The 23834-nt window shown below is 43.1% G+C and overlaps 1 protein-coding gene across 1 annotated transcript in view; it reads right to left on the bottom strand.

Annotated features, from left to right (window-relative positions):
* Positions 1–23529, bottom strand: part of LOC139381345 (suppressor of cytokine signaling 5-like) — a 32225-nt gene extending 8696 nt beyond the window's left edge. Inside the window, exon 1 of the mRNA XM_071124800.1 lies at positions 23238–23529. The gene's annotated coding sequence lies outside the window, so the exon portion shown is untranslated. The remainder of the gene's footprint in view (positions 1–23237) is intronic.
* Between the last annotated feature and the right edge of the window lie 305 nt (positions 23530–23834).

Raw genomic sequence — 23834 nt, 5'->3', positions numbered from 1 at the left:
TGGGGGGGGTGTAATTGGAGTGTTACGGTGAGTGAGGAGTTGCCAGGCAGACATGGCCATGGCTATAAATGAACCCAGGGATCTGCCTTCTCCCAGCTGATCTGCTGGTATGTACTGTATTACAGAGCCAGTCTGGACCTGACCAAGAACTTTCCTTGTCACAACAGTGTAGACAGCAGACAGAGAGCCAGCCCACATATGCACACTGATTAATTGGTTTGTGTGTGAGTTATACTAGGTTCTTGAGAGCAGTGACCCTAAACTGCCTTCAAAATAGTTTGCTTCTCCAAGATCATGTTAAGGCTAATATACTCAACTTGTGGCAGGCAGCTCTCTCCCTTCCTTACCAAAGGTAATGGATCTGTTTAACACTGCATTGCCTTCCAACTGAACCCATTGATTGACTACAAACCTCTAGTAATGGGAGATCTCATTTGCTCTCCAAACTGCCATGTTGTAGTCCCTGGCTCCCTCCCACCTGCATTGGCAGAGATAACATAGTTGCCCCAGTTACATAACATAGTTGGCCCAGTTAAATGAGCCAAGCAGAGCAGGCTCTTCAGTCTGTACTAGCATGAATAAATAGGCATTGCTGGCTACAATAGTGATATCCATAGGCAGAGTGGAACCTGTTTCAATAGACAAACAGGGATTTTGCACAGTCAGCTGCAACTGAGTTAAAGGGCAACTATACCACTTTTCAAACTTGTTTTCATTTAATCTCCAGCACAATGCCATTGTCTACATACAGTGGGGAGAACAAGTATTTGATAACCTGCAAAATTGGCAGTGTTTCCTACTTACAAAATATGTAGAGGTCCGTAATTTTTTACACAGATACACTTCAACTGTATGAGACGGAATCTAAAACAAAAATCCAGAAAATCATACAGTCATCAGCAGGGATTTTGGCCCACTCCTCCATACAGACCTTCTCCAGATCCTTCAGGTTTCGGGGCTGTCGCTGGGCAATAAATATTTTCTATTGGGTTCAGGTTTGAAGACTGGCTAGGCCACTCCAGGACCTTGAGATGCTTCTTACGGAGCCACTCCTTAGTTGCCCTGGCTGTGTGTTTTGGGTTGTTGTCATGCTGGAAAACCCAGCCACGACCCATCTTCAATGCTCTTACTGAGGGAAGGAGGTTGTTGGCCAAGATCTCGCGATACATGGCCCCACCCATCCTCCCCTCAATACGGTGCAGTCGTCCTGTCACCTTTGCAGAAAAGCATCCCCAAAGAATGATGTTTCCACCTCCATGCTTCACGGTTGGGATGGTGTTCTTGGGGTTGTACTCATCCTGCCGTGTAGTTCTGGGCTGATCCCTAACCTTCCTCATGACCATTAATGCCCCACGAGGTGAGATCTTGCATGGAGCCCCAGACCGAGGGTGATTGACCGTCATCTTGAACTTCTTCCATTTTCTAATAATTGCGCCAACAGTTGTTGCCTATTGTCCTGTAGCCCATCCCAGCCTTGTGCAGGTCTACAATTTTATCCCTGATATCCTTACACAGCTCTCTGGTCTTGGCCATTGTGGAGAGGTTGGAGTCTGTTTGATTGAGTGTGTGGACAGGTGTCTTTTATTCAGGTAACAAGTTCAAACAGGTGCAGTTCATACAGGTAATGAGTGGGGAACAGGAGGGCTTCTTAAAGAAAAACTAACAGGTCTGTGAGAGCTGGAATTCTTAATGGTTGGTAGGTGATCAAATACTTATGTCATGCAATAAAATGCTAATTACTTAAAAATCATACAATGTGATTTTCTGGATTTTTGTTTTAGATTCCGTCTCTCACAGTTGAAGTGTACCTATGATAAAAATTACAGACATCTACATGCTTTGTAAGTAGGAAAACCTGCAAAATCGGCAGTGTATCAAATGCTTGTTCTCCCCACTGTATGTGAAAACGGCGCATTCCTAAAAAAAAACATTAAAATAGTTCTACCCAATGAAATACACTTTTAAACCTGCTATGAGTTTCTAGCCAAAGGGAGAGTCTTTTCCCACGTCACAGCGAATCTGTGTTTGAAAATCACTGTTTTTCTTTTCTCACTGTTTTTCTTTTAACCCTACCTTGTGATGTCACAGAATGTTTTTTTTTAGGACCTCATCTTTTTAACCTTAAAAACAAAACATTAAGAACACTTGCTCTTTCTATGATCCCTTGATGTCACCTGTTAAATCCACTTCAAATCAGTGTAGATGAAGGGGAGACAGGTTGAGACATCGATTGTGTGTGTGCGCGCCATTCAGAGGGTGTAAAGGCAAGACAAAATATTTAGGTGCCTTTGAACGGGGTATGGTAGTAGGTGCCAGATGCACCAATTTGAGTGTGTCAAGAACTGCAACGCTACTGGGTTTTTCACGCTCAACAGTTTCCCTGTGTGTATCAAGAATGGTCTACCACCCAAAGGACATCCAGCCAACTTGACACAACTGTGGGAAGCATTAGTCAACGTGGGCCAGCATCCCTGTGGAAAGCTTGACACCTTGTAGTCCATCGGCCGATGAACTGACGCTGTTCTGATGGAATAGGGGGGTGCAACTCAATATTAGGAAGGTGTTCCTAATGTTTTGTACACTCAGTGTATGTAGCCACCTGTATTCTGCTGGAGATAATAAATATTAAGATGCCCGACGAATCAGAGCCAGACTCCTCAGCACATGACTGATTACTATGATTAACCAAGGTCTATTCCCTACTGGCCTAGAGCAGCCAATGACTGACTAACACAACTCATGACATTCAGACCAAGCTAGAATCAGAGGAATTCTCTTATCAATTTCTTTAAAATGTTACCTTTATTTAACCAGGCTAGTCATTGAGAACACATTCTCTCTTACAATAACCAACTGACCAAGATGGAACACAACAAGCACCCAAGTCGCGTGGGCATGACAAAATGACTGCATACCGTCACTATTCTAAAGACAGAGGCACGAGACATGACTAATATGTCACGTTTGGTAGAAAATGTAGTGAACATCACTCTCGTGATATATGCACGTGATAGAAGTGGTGGGCACAAATAACGGTATCCTTAATACATTATTAGGATCGCTATATCCCTCTTAATGCCAAAATAATTGTTGCATTCAACAAAACAAAAACATTCAACACACCCACATCCGAGTGGGGAGAGAGCCAACAGTGGACAGTGTGTAATGAGCATAGGCCTAATTCTGCATTTAGACGAGGGACGCAAACACCTTCATACCAGTTGGCATAGCGGGCCAAGAAAGAAAGAAAGATGGCAACGGTAACGACAAAAGCACGACGTATGCGTTGCTATGGTGATTTCAGTAAACAAACAGTGCAAATCGAAATCCGGTTGAACTTCAAAGCTACGGCAGACGGCAAAAGTTGAAATACTTGAACTCTGGCGTCTACCGTCCCGTCTACCGTGGAGGTTGACGGCATTCACCGCCAGCCTCAACAGCATTTACCGTGGTGTGCTCATTGTAAACAATGACACCCGGTTTGCTGTCTTATTTTGTACCATCTAAACCTGTGGTTCCCAAACTGTGGGTCGCGGGACGACATTGCCAACAAAAAAAACATAAACAAACCAAATTGAATGCATGTAGAAAAGATAACAGACCTACACATTTTTCAATAATAGCCAATAATATTTCAGAATTTTAAATCAACAAAATAAAAGCTAGAAAATCAGGCCCCCATTGATTGTTATAAGAATTGAGTATAAGAACACGGCATTAGCCAAATCAAAATGCGTAGAATTGCAGGAAATTTGCTTAAAAACGCCACAATTGTTTTTCAGCTCCTTGGTAGGATGTGTGGAATTGCAGGAGATTAGCTTTGAAAATGGAAAAAATTATTTCCGCTGTCAAGATATTTTTTTTACTTATTCTTTGGTCTATGTTTTTTCCCCGCTCAACCCTTATGCTGGTCACGACTCAGACACCTCAACTGGTGGGTCACGAAGCTAAAAAGTTTGGGAACCCCTGATCTAAACTTAGCATAACTCATAAGGTTGCTCATGGTAGGCTAAAGGCGTCAGCATGCTTCAGTTCGGCTGTCGGCTAGCCTAAGCGATCGAGTGTGCTCGCATGCTCCCTGCTTGTCGAACATCTCAATCCAAAATCATGGGCATTAAAATGGAGATGGTCTCCCCTTTACTGCTGTAACAGCCTTCACTCTTATGGGAAGGCTTTCCACTAGATGTTGGAACATTTATAATAAGAATGTCTTCATATCTCAATCTTTGTCATATGGTTAATCAAAATGCTATCCAAATCTAAATGAAGATAATACAAACCCAAAAAGTAACTTCTATTGCCATTGCAACTATGTAAAAATACCCTACATAAAGCCTACAAATAAAAACATTGCAGCCTGCAGGTAGAAAATATCCTGATAAAAATAAATATCCAATAAATCACTGACTAAGCATGGCATGTCTGCAACGAACTTGAAACATTTTATCAAATATTCTGGTTCCTCAAGAGTTTCCCACCCCAGTGAGCTCTGGACAGACACAGGCTATTTGTGCAAGGGATAAGATGCAGTGCTTGACTTGGGCAGGAGCTCACTGGACCCGAGTACAGACACCTCAAATTGTATAGCGCTTGTACTCCTGTTCCTCTTATAGAATACTAGCTAGCTCAAAAGCATTGTGGACCTATTGCACCTAAATATAAAAACAGTACCAGTACCTAAAATGAGCACCGAAACCTATTTCAATCCAAGTCAAGCACGGGTCAGAAGGTAGGCCTATTTTATGACATTTCCACTGGATCCGAGCATTACATTTTTCCCTTTCACGTTGAGTGGTTATCGAAAGGGAGAGAGCTGTAGTCACTCAATTGATGTAAAAACAGACTGTTTGCTTACTGTGAGGTGAAGAAAACATTATTTTGAAAAGCTCCCACTGCTCATTAGTGTTGGTACATTAAGCCAATCAGAAATACTATCAGATCCCCAAAAGGGGCAAATTTATATGCCTACATTTGCGCGCAGGCCAGGTAGCCTATAGGACTACTAAGTGTAATCAGGTGTGCGGCCTTACTCAACATTGTGTTTTGTTTGGAGTGCTCCTGTCAATGACTAAATTGAATTGACAGAACTAAATCAAATTAAATGAACCAAAAACTTGTTTCTCACAAGTGTTGCATAGGTTATGTGCCATACAAACAATGTGTCCGAAAATGAAAACAGTAAAAGAAAAAAACAACATTGAATTCATTAACAGAAATAACCGTAACCCAAAAAAAACAGATCAGAAATGAAAGGAATTAACAGTAAAATGTTCTACTGGTGATAAACAGTGCCTTCGGAAAATATTCAGACCTCTGGACCTTTTCCACGTTATATTAGTCTTAATCTAAAACGGGCTAAATAAAAATATTTCAGCAGGCAATCTACACACAATACCCATAATGACAAAGTGAAATCCAAATTTCTTGAAATGTATATAATAATACAATTTAAAAAAAATCAAATACCTAAACTAAGTATTCAGACCCTTTGCTATGAGACTCTAAATTGAGTTCAGGTGCATTCTGTTTCCATTGATCATCTTTGAAAAGTTTCCACAACTTCATTGTAGTCCACCTGTCGTAAATTCAATTGATTGGACATGATTTGAAAAGGCACACCTGTTTATATAAAGGTTCTACAGTTGACAGTGCATGTCAGAGAAAAAAAAAAAACTTAGCCTTGAGGTGAAAGGAATTGTCCGTAGAGCTCCGAGACAAGATTGTGTCGAGGCACAGATCCGGGTAAGGGTACCAAAACATTTCTGCAGCATTGAAGGTCCCCAAGAACAAAGTTGCTTCCTTGCTTCAATCATTCTTAAATGGAATGGAACCACCAAGACCCTTCCTACAGCTGTCCGCCCGGCCAAACTGAGCAATCGGGGGAGAAAAGAACCTGATGGTCGCTCTGTCTGAGCTCCTGAGTTCCTCTGTGGAGATGGTTGTCCTTCTGGAAGGTTATCCCATCACCATCATCAACCAGCACTCCACCAATCAGGCCTTTATGGTAGGGGGACCAGACAGAAGCCACTCCTCAGTAAAATGCTCACGACAGCCCACTTGGAGTTTAGGAAAAAGGTACCTAAAAAGACTCCACAGACAATGAGGAAACCAAGATTAAAACTCTTTGGCCTGAATGCCAAGCGTCATGTCGGGAGGAAACTTGGCAACATCCATAGGGTTAAGCATGGTGGTGGCAGCATCATGCTGTGTGGATGTTTTACAGCAGCAGGGACTGGGAGACTACTCAGGATCGAAGCAAAAATGAACGGAGCAAAGTAAAGATCCTTAATGAAAAGTTGCTCCCGAGTGCTCAGGACCTCAGACTGGGTGAAGGTTCACCTACCAACAAGACCGCAACCCTAAGCACACAGCCAAAACAGCGCAGGAGTGACTTTGGGACAAGTCTCAATGTCCTTGAGTGGCCCAGCCAGAGCCCGAACTTGAACCCGATCAAACATCTCTGGAGAGACTTGAAAAGAGCTGTGCATCAATATTCCCCATCCAACCTGACAGAGCTTGAGAGGATCTGCAGAGAAGAATGGGTGAATCTCCCAAAATACAGGCGTGCCAAGCTTGTAGCTTCATAACAAAGACGACTCAAGGCTGTAATCACTAACAGAGGTGCTTCAATAAAGTACCAAGTAAAAGGTCTTCATACTTTTTTTTTGGCAAACATTTTTAATACCCGTTTTTGCATTGTCATTATGGGGTATTGTGTGTGTAGATTGATGAGGGATTTTTTAAATAGTTCACTTAGATGGGCGCAAATATATACAGTATATATTTTTGCCACTGCACAACTAAAAAAAAATCTCATGCTGATGAGTATTTCTGTCTGTAATAAAGCCCTTTGTGGGGGAAAACTCATTCTGATTGGCTGGGCCTGGCTCCCCAGTGGGTGTGCCTATTCCGTCCAAGGCCCACTCATAGAAGCATCCCTGCAGACATGTAATCCATAGATTAGGGCCTAGTGAATTGATTTCCATTGATCGATTTCCTTATATGAACTGTAACTCAGTAAAATCGTAGAAATTCTTAGAAAGTGGCTTTTAAATTTTTGTACAGTATATATATATATATATATATATATATCTGACACCCGTTACCTCTCATTCACAGGTGTCCATCTCAATAAACCTGGCGTACCTGGAACTAACACTACTCTCATTGTCCGAGAGTCAGAGAATGCATTCGGCTTCAAGGATAAGGATTCTAGGACACAAATACTCAGTTCTTCGTATGCACGGTGAACCAGTAGTTTTAACCTTGATAAAAATGAAACCTGATTCTGGGACTTCTCAGCGTGCAGTAATTTAGATTAGATTGAGCTACACCACAAGTAGAAGACACTGTGGCACAGAGCTCTTCTGTACTTTGTCAGCTTCAAATAGAATGCATTGAAACACCTTGTATTGAGAATAAATGCCAACAGAGCTTTTTCCGCACGCAAACCTTTATTCTTGCTTCTGAAAGTAAAACGCAACACGAAATTGTTTGCCGAGAACAGACACGTAAAGAAGTGTATGGAATAAAATATAAGTGTTACAAATATTTCTGACAAACTGTACAACAGTGTCTGCTATGAACAGGCATGTAAAAAACTTTTTTTTAAATTTAAAAAAAGAGAGAGAAAAGAAAAGGTCAAATATCATGTGTAGATACATATTTATAAGGGATGTAGTCCCTTATAAGGGATGTAGTCCCATGACCAATAGTCGAAAAGTGCTCGTCGAAAATCTCATTCCAAAATCATGGGCATTAATATGGAGGTGGTCCCCCTTTGCTACTATAACAGCCCCCACTCTTCTGGGAAGGCTTTCCACTAGATGTTGGAACATTGCTGCGGGGACTTGCTTCCATTCAGCCACGATAATTAGTTTGGTCAGGCGCTGATGTTGGGCGATTAGGCCTGGCTCACAGTCGGCATTCCAATTCATCCCAAATGTGTTCGATGGGGTTGAGGTCAGGGCTCTGTGCAGGCCAGTCAAGTTCTTCCACACCGATCTTGACAAACAATTTCTTTATGGACCTCGCTTTGAGCACGGGAGCATTGTCATGCTGAAACAGGAAAGGAACTGTTGCCACAAAGTTGGAGGCACAGAATCGTTGAGAATGTCATTGTGTGCTGTAGCGTTAAGATTTCCCTTCACTGGAACTAAGGGGCCTAGTCGGAACCATGAAAAACAGCCCCAGACCATTACTCCTCCTCCAAACTTTATAGTTGGCACTACACATTGGGGCAGGTAGCAAGCATTCTCCTGGCATCCGCCAAACCCAGATTTGTCTGTCGGACTGTCAGATGTTGAAGCGCGATTCATCACTCCAGACAACACGTTTCAAGTGCTCCAAAGTCCATGGTGATCTTACTCTTGTGTGCGGGGAATCAGCCATGGAAACCCATTTAATAAAGTTCCCGATGAACAGTTCTTGTGCCGACTGCTTCCAGAGGCAGTTTGGAACATGGTGGTGAGTGTTGCAACCGAGGACAGACAACTTTTACGCGCTATGCGCTTCAGCGGTACCGTTATATGAGCTTCTGTGGCCTACCACTTTGTGGCTGAGCCGTTGCTGCTCCTAGACATTTCCACTTCACAATAACAGCACATTGTTTATTTATTTAACTAGGCAAGTCAGGTAAGAACAAATTCATATTCACAATGACGGCCTACCCCGGCCAAACTAACAACGCTGGGCCAATTGTGTGCCGCTCTGTGTGACTCCCAATCACGGCCGGTTGTGATACAGCCTGGAATCGAACCACGGTCTGTAGTGACACCTCTAGCACTGAGATGCAGTGCCTTAGACCGCTGCAAAACTTGGGAGCTCAGTTAACCGGTACAACTTTGGTAGAGCAGAAATTTGATGAACTGACTTGTTGGAAAGGTGACATCCTATGACAGTGCCAAGTTGAAAGTAGCTGAGCTCTTCATTAAGGACATTCTACTGCCAATGTTTGTCTACAGAGATTGTGTGCCTGATTTTATACACCTGTCAGCAATGGGTGTGACTGAAATAGCTGAATCCACTAATTTGCAGGGGTGTCCACATACATACAAAAGTATGTATATATATTGGAACAATAGTCAAAAAAATTAAAATAATAAAAGAAAGTGTCTTATGAACAGACATGTAAATAACAAAAGGAAATGGAACAAAATGAAAGGGTCTAGTGTCTGACTCCTGAGATGTCTGAACAACAGAACAGGTTGTTAATTTCACTGTGTTCCCAGTCGTTCGGTACATGTCCTCTTCTTGAAGTCATGCACCAACTCATGCAGCTGGTGATCAAATCCGTCCCGGAGTTTTGACAGGAGTTCATCGATGAAATCAGCTAAAGGTGCCAGGACCCTGTGGAGAGGATGAGAAGAGAAGGGAAATCAGGAGTGTCTGGAGATACGTGTGTGTGTGTGTGTGTGGTGCGGAGATGAGGAAAAAGAACAGAACAGCGGAAAGGGGATCGGAGTAAAGTCTGAAATGATTTATTTACCTCTGGGAGAAGCTGGTGGCTCGGTGCATGACGTTCTCCAAATCTTGAAATATGTCTTCAAACATTTGCAATGCCTTTGAGAGTGATGTGTCAAGGACTGCTGCTCTTTTTTCCCTTCTCACACCCCTGCTGCTCTGTGGCATCAGTGAGGAGCAAGCCAGTGGAGTAGGTCTTGGAGGTGGGCCCAGGATAGAGCTTTGCAGGTCCAGCATGGACATTGTTTCTAATTCTGCACAGCAACTCATTGCAGGAGATGAGTTAAGGGCCGATCACCAGTCAGTACTGGGGCGCAGAGAACAAAACCAGGTGCTGTTTTCAATCAATGGTGTTTGCGTCTTGAAAATAAAGTAGAGGGCTATTTAGTACATATATCCAAAACATTAATGAACATCAAAATATCATTAACCGAGACTACAGTAGACTATATAATGTTGCAAACATTTGAGTAGAGAAAGCCTGGCCTAGCTACTCAACTAGCTGGACCTTGCTACCAAACCTTGTGTTACCAATGTGGGAAGCTTATGAATTTCTTTCTATGACAAAATTATGTTTGCTCAAAAGTAGTAAAGATCTTAAGTTAGGTTGGTTGGCTTGTTTTCCCTGCACAAGTATGCTGCAAGTAGCCTAAGCTAACTGGTTAGCTATTGTTAGCAAAATATGGCTGCTCTTTTCAATGGCCTTTGGTGTAGATGCCATGCTGCTTTCAGTCTTCCCATGCCGAACAAGCCAGCAGTGAAATTTGTGGAGTTTCCACCGACATTTCCACTGCGGTCCTTGTTTATTTTCTTTGCCTTGACGAACTTGTCCTGAACCCTAACCCACTTTATCGAACAAGGGTTCGGGTCGGACCCCAGTGTTTCTGCAATCTCCCTCCATGAATTGTCATTTACATGCTGGTCTTTATATAATGTATGGCTAGAATTGTACTGGTGTAGGTACTTTTGTAGCTCCTCGGTCAATCGATGCTCAAAGTTGTCGTTCGCCATGTTGAATCCACACCAAGTTTCAGCTCGAATCGACAAGAAGCAGAAACTCACAACACTCCTACAGTTGACCAATCATCGACGAAGGGGCGTAGACTTTGGCTCCCAAACATCGGCTAGAACACTTAACAATTTTTAAAAAATAATTTAAGTGTACGCCCGAACCGCTGACAAAACCCTAAAGGATCTCCAAAACGTCACAAAATGACAATATATCCACAAACTTTGCCAAACTGTTTCGGTTGTGAATGTAAATGTAAATTGTCAAGAACAGATATTAGCTAGCTAGATGTAAATGTAAATTGTCAAGAACAGATATTAGCTAGCTAGAGCAAACCTAATAGCTAGCTGAAGCATCAGAATGCTTACCTGTTCCACTAGCCCCTCTTCTTCTTCTTCATCTGTCGGAGTGACCTCAGGTGATCCACCGCTGTTTGATGCCATTTTTTGCTAGATACTTCTCTCCTCAGACAGCTGTCATTCACTCACCGTGCTGTATGCACCTCTCACACGGGGGAGGAGCTACACGTCTGGCTACACTTTTCAGTGATTCAAATACATCAATGAAAACAGAGGACAAAGTGTAAATTATACAACAAGTACATTTTATTTAACTTTGCCATCAGTTGGCAGCGTATTGCATTCTGTATTGCATTCTATTTGAAATTCCACAGATTTTCGGCGGAATTCTGCAAGCGCATATTCCGTGCGGGTCTGGTTATAAGGCATTTTCAATTGCATTAACCTATCCATCACAGTTGTCATGAGTCTCATGGGGGAAAAAAACACTATCCCATAAAATGTGTACAGTTAATATAAGGATTTAGGCCAATCCAATTCAAACAGCAAGGTCATTCACGTATAGGTTCTGATATGCACAGAAATTCTCCCAAAATAATTTCAGATTTGGGGTGGCCTTGATTACTTCCATTATAACAGCCCAACGCACAGCGACCAACCAAGGCAAGCTTCATCCCACTCACAGCAAGACTAACTATGAACATACTGTACACGCATGGGTAACCTTTCGTGTGAGCTAATCTATGCAGAGTACTCTGCTTGCACGTATAGTTCAATTCCATACACAGAGACTGACTGGGAACAGTTTTCTGAATTAGGCTTTTCTCACACACACACACACACACTAAGTGGTGGTGAAATAAAGAACTTGAGTCCACTGGACAATGCCGCTTTCAGCAAACGCACTTAATAGGAGAAAAGTGCATGAGAACTAGCATAAAGCTGTTTGCTATTTTCGTTTGTTCACACATTTCCCTCCCGATGGACTGGTTGGTAATCTGAAGCAATATCAAAACCATCTTAAAGGGGGCCATGTTTTTCCATGTGGGTTGGCGGAATTTATCCTGACGAAGGCTAATCACGTCCACGAAAACAAACAAAGAAAAGTTAGTTTACAAGACAAGAAGCAATGGAGGATTTACTTTCCAAAACCAGCTTTAAAATTGTGCCCAAGAATAGCTAAACCATGTGTTGTTTTACACAGAAATAAATATTGTCATTGTGCAACATTAACAGTGGTTATACTGGGCCGGTGACGAAACAGAATTTTGCCGAGTGCCCGCACGCAATGCCTGGCACATAGCCTTTAATTCTCAATCAAATGTAGGCTATGTTTTCCAAAACATCAGAAGGACAATAGCCCATCCACTCATGCAACATATCAGAGGTGTAACATGTAATGTTTCAGTGTTTCAGAATGATAAGGCAGTGGTGGGCACTAGGATATGGGATGTAAGCATAGGCTAAATGCACTGCCCCAATACTGTAATGTGGTCGAATAGTTTTCCAGGTCTAAGAGTAGCGAGGCCCTCATCTACTTACGGCTCCTACACAGGGTAGCCTATAAGATACTGTGGTTAGGCTGTCCATCCTGTGTCCACATCAGCATGGCGGCATTCTGATTAGGCATCAAAAAGACTTGAGTGAGCATTCCAAACGCAGCACCCAAAATAATTAATGCAGATGTGATCTTTCTATACCAGTCTCACTAGCAGACAAGTAGTAGGCCTACAGTGCATTCGGAAAGTATTCAGACCCCTCCACTTCTTGTTACAGCCTTATTCTAAATTGGATTACATTATTTTCCTCTCGATCTACACACACAATACCCAATGACAAAGCAAAAACAGGATTATAGAAGAAAAATACATCAATAATAATAATAATAATAATAATAATAATAAGATAAGAAATATCACATTTACATAAGTAATCAGACCATTTACTCAGTACTTTGCTGAAGCATCTTTGGCAGCGATTACAGCTTTGAGTCGTCTTGGGTATGAAGATACACACTTGGCACACCTGTGTTTGGAGAGATACACCCATTCTTCACTGCAGATCCTCAAAAGCTCTGTCAGGATGGATGGGGAGCGTCGGTGCACAACTATTTTCAAGTCTCTCCAGAGATGTTCAATCAGGTTCAAAGTCCTGCCTCTGGCTGGGCCACTCAAGGACATTGAGACTTGTCCCGAAGCTATTCCTGCGTCGTCTTGGTTGTGTGCTTATAGTCGTTCTCCTGTTGGAAGGTGAACATTCGCCCTAAGTCCTGAGCAATCTGAAGCAGGTTTTCATCAAGGATCTCTGTACTTTGCTCCATCCATTTGTCCCCTCGATCCTGACTAGTCTCCCCGTCCCTGCCGCTGAAAAACATCCCGACAGCATGATGCAACCAACACTGCAACCAACACGCTTCACCGTAGGGATGGAACCAGGTTCTCTCCAGAAGTGATGCTTGGCATTCAGGCCAAAGAGTTCAATCTTGGTTTCATCAGAGCAGAGCATCTTGCTTGATCACAGTCTGAGAATCTTTAGCTGCCTTTTGGCAAACTCCAAGCAGGCTGTCATGTGCCTTTTACTGAGGTGTGGCTTCGGTCTGGCCACTCTACCATAAGGATCTGATTGGTGGAGTGCTGCAGAGATGGTTGTCCTTCTGGAAGGTTCTGCCATCTCCAGAGGAACTCTGGAGCTCTGTCAGAGTGACAACCCTGACCAAGGCCCTTCTCCCCCGATTGCTCCGTTTGGCCAGCTCTAGGAAGAAACTTTGGATCCAAACGTTTTCCCATTTAAGAATGATGGAGGCCACTATGTTCTTGGGCCTTCAATGCCGCAGGAATGTTTTGGTACCCTTCCCAACTCTGTGCCTCGACACAATCCTGTCTCGGAGCGCTACGGACAATCACGGCTTGGTTATGCTCTGACATGCACTGTCAACTGTGGGACCTTACATACAAAGATGTGCCTTTCCAAATCATGTCCAATCAATTGAATTTACCACAGGTGGACTCCAGTCAAGGACCTAAAAGGATGATCAATGGAAGCAGGATGCACCTGATGTCAATTAAGTCTCATTGCAAAGGGTGTGAATACTTATGTAAATAAGTTTCTATTTTTTTTTAAAAATACATTTGCAAAAAAAATCTAAAAACCTGTTTTCACTTTGTCATTATGGGGTATTGTGTGTAAATTGATAAGGGGGAAAAAGTAATTGAATCCATTTTAGAATATGGCTGTAACGTAACAAAATGTGGAAAAAGTCAAGGGGTCTGAATACTTTTTAAATGCACTGTACATGCACTGTATATGTATATGCAAACCTCTGTGCAGCATGCCTGTGCAGCATCTCAGTGCATTCAATGCAAAGCCAATATGACGTAGGCCTAGCCTATGAAAGGGAGGTTGCAGAGATCAACCTATTGAGGCGACGACGACACAACAACGGGCCGCCCCCAGGTGGTGAGGGTAGGCAACAACATCTCCACCCCGCTGATCCTCAACACTGGGACCCCACAAGGGTGCGTTCTGAGCCCTCTCCTGTACTCTCTGTTCAACCACGACTGTGTGGCCACGCATGCCTCCAACTCAATCATCAAGTTTGCGGACGACACAACAGTGGTAGGCTTGATTACCAACAACGACGAGACGGCCTACAGGGAGGAGGTGAGGGCCCTCGGAGTGTGGTGTCAGGAAAATAACCTCACACTCAACGTCAACAAAACTAAGGAGATGATTGTGAACTTCAGGAAACAGCAGAAGGAACACCCCCCTATCCACATCGATGGAACAGTAGTGGAGAGGGTAGTAAGTTTTAAGTTCCTCTGCGTACACATCACAGACAAACTGAATTGGTCCACCCACACAGACAGCATCGTGAAGAAGGCGCAGCAGCGCCTCTTCAACCTCAGGAGGCTGAAGAAATTCGGCTTGTCACCAAAAGCACTCAAACTTCTACAGATGCACAATCGAGAGCATCCTGTCGGGCTGTATCACCGCCTGGTACGGCAACTGCTCCGCCCACAACCGTAAGGCTCTCCAGAGGGTAGTGAGGTCTGCACAACGCATCACCGGGGGCAAACTACCTGCCCTCCAGGACACCTACACCACCCGATGTCACAGGAAGGCCATAAAGATCATCAAGGACAACAACCACCGAGCCACTGCCTGTTCACCCCGCTATCATCCAGAAGGCGAGGTCAGTACAGGTGCATCAAAGCTGGGACCGAGAGACTGAAAACGGCTTCTATCTCAAGGCCATCAGACTGTTAAACAGCCACCACTAACATTGAGTGGCTGTTGCCAACACACTGACTCAACTCCAGCCACTTTAATAATGGGAATTGATGGGAAATGTAAAATATATCACTAGCCACTTTAAACAATGCTACCTAATATAATGTTTACATACCCTACATTATTCATCTCATATGTATACGTATATACTGTACTCTATATCATCTACTGCATCTTTATGTAATACATGTATCACTAGCCACTTTAACTATGCCACTTTGTTTACATACTCATCTCATATGTATATACTGTACTCAATACCATCTACTGTATCTTGCCTATGCCGCTCTGTACCATCACTCATTCATATATCTTTATGTACATATTCTTTATCCCCTTACACTTGTGTCTGTCTATAAGGTAGTAGTTTTGGAATTGTTAGCTAGATTACTTGTTGGTTATTACTCCATTGTCGGAACTAGAAGCACAAGCATTTCGCTACACTCGCATTAACATCTGCTAACCATGTGTATATGTGACAAATAAAATTTGATTTGACACCCTCTTAACACAACTAAAACTGCAGCTATCTTAAATTCCTGCTTTGCTAAATGACACTGAGCAACCCAATATCACATAATACACACCAATAGCCCATATAAGACCATTACGGATGGAACGTATTACTTCAGATATAAACTCAGCAAAAAAAAAAAGAATAGGTCCCTTTTTCGGGACCCTGTCTTTCAAAAGATAATTCGTAAAAAAATCAGATCATTGTAAAGGGTTTAAACACTGTTTCCCATGCTTGTTCAATGAACCATAAACCATTCATGAACATGCACCTGTGGAACGGTCGTTAAGACACTAACAGAAGGTAGGCAATTAAGGTCACAGTCATGAGGACACACACAAAAAAAAGAGGCCTTTCTACAGACTCTGAAAAACACCAAAAGAAAGATGCCCAGGGTCCCTGCTCATCTGTGTGAACGTGACTTAGGCATGCTGCAAGGAGGCATGAGGACTGCAGATGTGGCAAGGGCAATACATTGCAATGTCCGTACTGTGAGACGCCTAAGACAGCGCTACAGGGAGACAGGACGGACAGCTGATCATCCTTGCAGTGGCAGACCACATGTAACAACACCTGCAAAGGATTGGAACATCTGAACATCACACCTGCATAACAGGTACAGGATGGCAACAACTGCCCGATTTACACCAGGAACGCACAATACCTCCATCAATGCTCAGACTGTCCGCAATAGGCTGGACTGAGGGCTTGTAGGCTGTTGTAAAGGCAGGTCCTCACCAGACAAATCACCGGCAACAACGTCACCTATGGGCACAAACCCACCGTCGCAAAAAGTGCTTTTCACTGAAGAGTCGCGGTTGTGTCTCACCAGGGGTGATGGTCGGATTCGCGGTTATCGTCGAAGGAATGAGCATTACACCGAGGCCTGTACTGTACACCGAGGCCTGGAGCAGGATCGATTTGGAGGTGGAGGGTCTGTCATGGGCTGGGGCGGTGTGTCACAGCATCATCGGACTGAGCTTGTTGTCATTGCAGGCAATCAATGCTGTGCGTTACAGGGAAGACATCCTCCTCCCTCATGTGGTACCTTTCCTGCAGGCTCGTCCTGACATGACACTCCAGCATGACAATGCCACCAGCCATACCGCTCGTTCTGTGCGTGATTTCCTGCAAGACAGGAATGTCAGTGTTCTGCCATGGCCAGCAAAGAGCCCGGATCTCAATCCCATTGAGCACGCCTGGGATCTGTTAGATCGGAGGGTGAGGGCTTGGGCCATTCCCCCCAGAAATGTCCGGGAACTAACAGGTGCCTTGGTGGAAGAGTGGGGTAACAGCTCACAGGAAGAACTGGCAAATCTGGTGCAGTCCATGAGGAAGAGATGCACTGCATAATGCTTAAAAACTTTTGATTTTGACCCCCACTTTGTTCAGGGACACATTTAATTTCTGTTAGTCACATCTGTGGAACTTGTTCAGTTTATGTCTCAGTTCTTGAAACTTATGTTCATGTAAATATTTACACATTAAGTTTGCTGAAAATAAACGCAGTTGATAGCGAGAGCATCCAGGACCGGAACAGCCAATTGTTAAATTCTTGGGCCGACTCCATTTCTCTGTATATATCAACGATGTCGACCTTGCTGCTGGTGATTCCCTGATCCACCTTTATGCACACTACACCATTCTGTATACATCTGGCCCTTCTTTGGACACGGTGTTAACAAACCTCCAAATGAGCTTCAATGCCATTACAACACTCCTTCCGTGGCCTCCAACTGCTCTTAAAATGCAAGTAAAACTAAATGCATGCTTTTCAACCGATCGCTGCTCACACCCGCCCACCTAGCAGCACTACTCTGGACAGTTCTGACTTAGAATATGTGGACAACTACAAATACCTAGCTGTCTGGCTAAACTATAAACTCTCCTTCCAGACTCATATTAAACAGCTCCAATCCAAAATTAAATCTAGAATCAGCTTCCTATTTCGCAACAAAGCCTCCTTAACACACGTCGCCAAACATACCATCCTACCGATCCTCGACTTTGGCCATGTCATTTACAAAATAGCCTCCAACACTCTACTCAGCAAACTGGATGCAGTCTATCACAGTGCCATCCGTTTTGTCACCAAAGTCGCATACACTACCCACTATTGCGACCTGTATGCTCTCGTTGGCTGGCCCTCGCCAGACCCACTGGCTCCAGGTCATCTATAAGTTTTTGCTAGATAAAGCTCTGCCTTATCTCAGCTCACTGGTCACGATAACAACACCCACCCGTAGCACGCATTCCTGCAGGTATATCTCACTGGTCATCCCCAAAGCCAACACTTATTTTGGCTGCCTTTCCTTCCAGTTCTCTGCTGCCAATGACTGAAACGAATTGCAAAAATCACTGAAGCTGGAGACATATCTCCCTCACTAACTTCACCTTCACTAGGGGGCACTATTTTCACCTCCGGGTGAAAAGCGTGCCCAAGGTAAACTGCCTGCTACTCAGGCCCAGAAGCTAGGATATGCATATAATTGGTAGATTTGGATAGAAAACTCTAAAGTTTCCAAAACTGTTCAAATAATGTCTGTGTGTCTATAACAGAACTGATTTGGCAGGCGAAAACCTGAGAAAAATCCATTCAGGAAATGGGATTTTTTTTATGTTTGTAGTTTTCTATTGAATGCCATTACAGTATCCATTGACTTAGGACTCAAATTCCACTTCCTATGGCTTCCACTAGATGTCAACCGTCTTTAGAAATGGTTTCAGGCTTGTATTCTGAAAAATGAGAGAGTAAGACCACTCTGAATGAGTGGTCCCTAGTGTCCCAGAGGTTTTTCATGCGCACGACCGAGAGCGAGCTTTTCTTGTTTACCTTTTATATTGAAAACGTTCTTGTCCGGTTGAAATATTATAGATTATTTAGGCTAAAAACAACCTGAGGATTGATTATAAACATCGTTTGACATGTTTCTACAAACTTTACGGATACTATTTGGATTTTTCGTCTGCCTGTTGTGACTGCGTTTGAGCCTGTGGATTACTGAACAAAACGGAGGTTTTGGATATAAAGAGGGACTTTATCGAACAAAACTAACATTTATTGAGTAAATTAATGTATTCTGAGTGCAACCATATGAAGATCATCAAAGGTAAGTGACTGACTTGTGTAACTCCTCTACTTGTCTGGTTACTGTTTGTAATGATTTGTCTGCTGGGCGCTGTTCTCAGATAATCGCATGGTATGCTTTCGCCGTGAAGCCTTTTTGAAATCTTACACAGTGGTTGGATTAACAAGAAGTTCATCTTTAAACCGATGTATAACACTTGTATGTTTTATTAAGTTTTATAATGAGTACTTTGTTTTTGAATTTGGCGCTCTGCAATTTCACTGGATGTTGGCCAGGTGGGACACTAGCGTACCCTAATGAGGTTGAACATCAGCTATCTGAGCAGCTAACCGATCGCTGCAGCTGTACACAGCCCATCTGTAAATAGCCCATCCAATCTACCTACCTCATCCCCATAGTTTTGATTTACTTTTTTTGCACACCAGTATTTCTACTTGCACATCCATCACTCGTGTTAATTTGCTCAATTCTAATTATGTCGCTACCATGGCCTATTTATTGCCTTACCTCCTCACGCCATTTGCACACACTGTATATATACATTTTTTTCCATTTGTGTTATTGACTTATGTTAGTTTTTTCCACGTGTAACTCTGTTGTTGTTTGTGTCGCACTGCTTTGCTTTATCTTGGCCATGTTGCAGTTGTAAATGAGAACTTGTTCTCAACTGGCCTACCTGATTAAACAATGGAGAATTTTTTTTTTAATGAAGAATGTGCCAATAATGTGGCTTTTAGTGAAGTCTGACTCATCTAGCTAGACCTGTGCTACAATTAGTGTAGGTAGGCTATAGAGTGAACATTAATACCAGTCAAAGTGTGTGTAGCAAGAGGGGCCTAATAGATGCTATGGAAGCACAGTGCTGATCTAGTTACTACATGTATCATCAACTAGCCTAGACAGACAATAAGTGCAACTCTAGCCCATAGAAAACTCTGGCTGCGTTAACACAGGACTGGGCTACTTCTGCTTCTCAACAGCCTAACATACCCATTCTCTGGGGATCCTAGTGATCTAAGAGGGAGTTGGAGAGCGGACAAGATTAAGGGAGGAAGCCTTCACTCTACCCAGACCAGAGTAAATTAGATATTTGAAGTTGCGAAGCAAAAAGAAAGGTGTTTGGGATGGCCGAGAGCCATCAGTATGTTCTGTTCAAGACACTCGCATTAAGACCTTTTGATTCTCCATTTCTATCTATTTCTATCAGAGCCTACTTGTTTCGCCAGATGCATCCTATAAGATGCATCTGTAGTGGGCAGTTCAAGTGCTTAATCATGAGGCCTAGGCCATATGGACAAAATATATTTGACAAATTTTGATTTTTTTAATAATTAAAATGTCCCAAATATGCTTTCATGCCCCCAGGGTGGCAACACAAGTGATTTCTTTTTTACCCATTTTTCTCCCCAATTTCGTGGTATCCAATTGTTGTAGTAACTACTATCTTGTCTCATCGCTACAACTCCCGTACGGGCTCGGGAGTGACGAAGGTTGAATGTCATGCGTCCTCCGATACACAACCCAACACAACCCAACCAGCCGCACTGCTTCTTAACACAGAGCGCATCCAACCCGGAAGCCAGCCGCACCAATGTGTCGGAGGCTACACCGTGCACCTGGCAACCTTGGCTAGCGTGCACTGCGCCCGGCGCCACAGGAGAGACAAGGAGATCCCTACCGACCAATCCCTCCCTAACCCGGACGACGCTAGGCCAATTGTGCGTCGCCCCACGGACCTCCCGGTCGCGGCCGGTTACGACAGAGCCTGGGCGCGAACCCAGGGACTCTGATGGCACAGCTGGCGCTGCAGTACAGCGCCCTTAACCACTGCGCCACCCGGGAGGCCAACACAAGTGATTTCAATGGGGCTTTCTCCATTTATACCATTCAATCCAACAACAACAAAAATAATTCAGCATTTTCATAAATTTTAGTATTTCCAGCAAGAACTGACAAATCTGGTGCAGTCCATGAGGAGATGCACTGCAGTACTTAATGCAGCTGGTGGCCACACCAGATACTGACTGACTGTTACTACCTCCCCTTTTTTTTCATGGACACATTATTCAATTTCTGTTAGTCACGTGTCTGTGGAACTTGTTCAGTTTATGTATCAGTTGTTGAATCTTATGTTCATACAAATATTTACACATGTTAAGTTTGCTGAAAATAAACAGTTGACAGTGAGAGGACGTTTATTTTTTTTCCTGAGTATAGTAGTGTTGGAGCAAAGCCTGCACACCCAGTAACTCTCCAGTCTGAGGAGGATTGGTCACCCCTGCATTACACTAATGCATAAGCCTATATGTTTCATACATTTTAATTAAGAAAACAAATTAGCGTTGACTAAGCCAACACACCAAAATCTTATTAATGAACTTCTCCACAGCCTTTAATATAGTGCAACCACACTTTCTACTTAAACAACTTTGTGACCTAAATGTCAACTCGGGCCTGGTGCTGTGGGTCCAAAAGTCCCTGAGGGATCAACCCCAGAGGGTCAGTGTTTAAGGCACCTTAGTCCAGGGCTATTCAGTGCGACCATTTTACTTGCATTTGCACCTAAAAAGAGATGAGTGCAAACTGAAAAAAAATCAAGTATGAGCACATCTGCGAGTTGTGATTTTAATATCCCATTCTCAGCCGATTTAGTCCACTGGTCCCACTCTCACAGAACTACCCTACGCCTTCACCCCTTTCTCCAGATGAAATACTGAAACTAGTGATGTCTGGCCACCCGACCCCACCCCCTACTCCAGACCATCTCTGGAGACCTCCCATTCTAACTTCCCTATCAACTCATCCCTGACCACTGGCTGTGTTCCACTTGACAATTTATTATTTATTTGCCACTCTGGTCATTAAAAAAATATGTGGACGATATGGCACTGGTTGCTTGCCTGTAGGGCAAGTCTAGCTCAAGCTACTCCCAGTTCCTTGACTGTCTTGTGACATGGATTGACAATAGCTTCATTGACCTTAATGTCACCAAGACTAAAGAATTGTGCCTTGGAGGTAAGCTGGGGAGTAGGATGTGGAGAAAGTAACACATTTTAAATACTTGGGAACAATTTTAGACCACGAACAACCTCCAGGAAAACAATTACCTCATTTATTTAAAAAACGCAGTGTCTTCCTACTTAGGCAGCTAAAACGTTAAAGAAAGCAAAACACACACTGACTATGGTTTACAGATCCCTGATCGAGAGTGTTCTCACTTTCAACATCTCCTCCTGCTGGTATGGGAACTTCTCAGTCAGGAAGAGGAGTAAACTTGCACAAGTCGTCAATCAGGTCAGTAAAACAGTCGTCATGAAACAGCCACAATTCCAATAAGTGTACACACAGAACATCGCCAGGAAAGCACTCCAGGTGCTCAACACCACCACCCACCTACTGCAGGCTTCCTTCGCAATGCTGCTGTCAGGTCGGAGACTAAAAAGGTGCCACTCGCAAGGAAGAATGGACAAATAAAATATGTTATCCCCTCTGCAGTGACAATCCTATACAAGACTGATTAACTGACATGTAAATGTTTAATGTTCGTTTTATCGTTTTACTGTAGCCCTGAGAGGCAAAGACATTCCCATTCTGTGCAAACGTAACGGACAATAAAGTTGACTTATCTTAAATAATATGCCAGTATTGCCTTGGGATAGGCTAGCCCTACAATAAATCACGTTTAAGGGTGCTGCATGACAATGGTGGAAGACATACCTGGGACACATAAGGAAACAATTAGCAAAGCCGTTATTCTTGGATTGATTCCATTCATTGTTATTATATAAGGACGAAGTGAAATACTTCATAATAGCAGTAGAGTATGGTGCATGCACAGAACGACATCAGCTATAACGTTACTATAATTTGGAACATCCATTGGTGAGGTAACGTAGCGAACTAGGCTATAATCTAGCTAGCTAACTAACCAACTACCAACATAACTGATGAATATTTAAGACAATATTCATTAGTTAAATTGTGCGATTAGCATTGGACCAGCTAATATTTAGGCAATCAAACGAATAGTTTAGCATTGCATGCGAGATAGAGCCATTTAACAGGGTGTAGTAGTGCAAAATCAAGGCCTATTCTCGGGTCAGACACCACTGGCTAGCTAGCTAACTAAACTAGCTAGTTACTGTAGCTAGCCAACTACTACCACCACTGGACATTGACAACAGTTATCCTTAACGTTACATCATGACATGTAAGGAGCTGTCTAATACGAATTGGTTTTAGACAGGTGGGAGTTGTGATAATATACATCGCTAGATCAATTGTAACGTTACTATACAAAAATAAACTTCACCGAGACCCCCCCAAACAAAATGCTGGATTTCCCAAATAATGGTGGCTAGCTATTTAGCTAGCATGATGCTAACATGAGCTTCAACATCGAGTTGGTCTGCTAGCTAGCGAACGTTAGTTAAATAGTTAGCTAGCATGAACGAATCTGACAAGAAATTACAGACAGACGTATCTAGACAATATTGTTATCATGCGATAGAAACTAGTTAAATAGCTAACACGTATTCCGTAATTCATCGTGGTTATAAGTATTCTCAACTTACCCTTTTGTCTTTTATAACCAGTACTCAGTAGCTCTCTTTGTCTGCAAAAAAATGGCTATAAGTCAGGCACATATCCCCCCTTGAGCTCCACGGTGTCGATGAAACACAAAAATGTATGCGGCCGGTTTTCAATTTCATTCCGAATGGTCTCTCTAATCAAATAATCTAAGACAATGTACATGTTAAAAATGATAAAATGTCTCTTGGCCGACACTTCTTTTCGGCCGTGGTATTCATTCTTGTTAAAGCCGAGCAAAGAAGAGGCGTTCAGTAGATTGCAGACGGGTAGAGAATGGCAACATGGAACTCCAATGAGTAAAGCAGAACCGTGAGCTTCAAGATAGTGGATACGGATAGGGAAAGTCCATGCCAGTGGCCCAGCATGACAGACACTACCTATCGCCAATGATAGCAGAGTAGACGATCAAGTGGCCTGGCAACTACTTGGAAACGTGGAGACTGAAAAGGCTGCTGTGGGCCCTGGGTGCCTCGGTTGATTCGTGTCAATTAGTTCGATTTTGTATAATAATTTAAATAGAAAAAACTATTTCAAGTGTCGGATCCGGCGTCGTTTTGTGGATCTGTTCATAAACAATG

Source organism: Oncorhynchus clarkii, chromosome 23 (assembly GCF_045791955.1).
Source record: "Oncorhynchus clarkii lewisi isolate Uvic-CL-2024 chromosome 23, UVic_Ocla_1.0, whole genome shotgun sequence".
Taxonomy (NCBI): Eukaryota; Metazoa; Chordata; class Actinopteri; order Salmoniformes; family Salmonidae; genus Oncorhynchus; species Oncorhynchus clarkii.
This window is presented reverse-complemented; position numbering and strand designations above follow the sequence as displayed.